Genomic DNA, 1367 nt, shown 5'->3' on the forward strand with positions numbered 1-1367 from the left:
AACTAACACACCATTGTAAAGCAATTATACCCCAATAAAGATGTTAAAAAAAAAAAAAAGACTTTACAAGAGGAGGCAAAAACATAGGAATCTGAATATTTTAATCAGGTTTGAGATTTCCTTGAGATTTGGTAGCAACTTCATCAGTTTACATTAACTGATGCACATTTTAAAACTATGTTTGATTAAATAGGACAGAAGTCCTAAAACTTTTTGGTCTAGGACCACTTCACACTCTTAAAAATTATTCAGAACTCCAGAGTTTTTGTTTGGGTGCGTTATATCTATCAATAATTACCATATTAGAAATTAAAACTGAAAAAGTTTTAAAACACAGGATATAGAACCACAGGTTTCATTAATCTCAAAGCAATGACATCACATATCAAGCAGCCTCTGGAAAACTCCCCTGTACACTAGTGAGAGAATGAGAGTGAAAAAAGCAAATAATGCCTTCATACAATGATGAAAATATTTTGACCTTGTGGACTTTTGGAAAGGACCTTGGGGACCCGAGTTTTCCTCAGACCACACTCAGAATTGCTGCTACAGATGAACTAAACTCAACACATCTGTTCCAAACTAATCATGGTATTTGGAGGTTTATGAAACAAAAAGGAACTGAAGGCATGGGGTATGGTCAAAAAGGTTTTATATTCTAGTGCTACTGTAGTCAGTTGGTTAGACTTAGAGAATAAGAGTATCCACTTGAAGGCTGGATTCTTCCTCAAAAAGCTAGGCTTCAAGGCTAAAAGACCATCTAGTCGGTATTTCTCTATTGTGATCCAAAGAACCCCACATCAGAATCATTAAGGATTTAAACTGCATATAACTGTACTTCACTACAGATCAGCTAAATCAGAATCTTAGAGGTGGAGCCTGCGAACCTGCTATTTCAATAAGATCCCCAGATCCTCCACTTTCAGCTTTTAGAGAAATGAATTGATAAGTGTGTTTATTTAGGGGAAGAGTTCATCAGAAGAAAAGATCAGACTCTGGAGGGCCAGGCAATGGGAAAGTGTCTCTTCTAAGATTACTAGAAGATAATGGAGGAATCTCACTCAGGCATTAAAGTTTCAACAGCTCTATAGTACTATCTGAAACAAAGTGATGAACCTTTCCAGAGGCACTGGGTCATTCTGCATACGGCCAAACCAGCGCAAGTGGAGATATGGGCTATTGCATGTTTCAGGTGACCTATGAACTTATTTATATCTGCGGTTCCTATTTTTTCTCTAAAGTAGCAAATCATTCAGAGAATCAATAAATCAAATCTGCACTATCAGGAAACCAAGCAACCCTCTTGTTTTTGTTTTTTTTTAAAGGCTTTTCATTCTAATCATCACAGGGGTTTTCAGTGATTCCTG

Source organism: Lipotes vexillifer, unplaced genomic scaffold, assembly GCF_000442215.2.
Source record: "Lipotes vexillifer unplaced genomic scaffold, Lipotes_vexillifer_v1.1 scaffold405, whole genome shotgun sequence".
Lineage (NCBI taxonomy): Eukaryota > Metazoa > Chordata > Mammalia > Artiodactyla > Lipotidae > Lipotes > Lipotes vexillifer.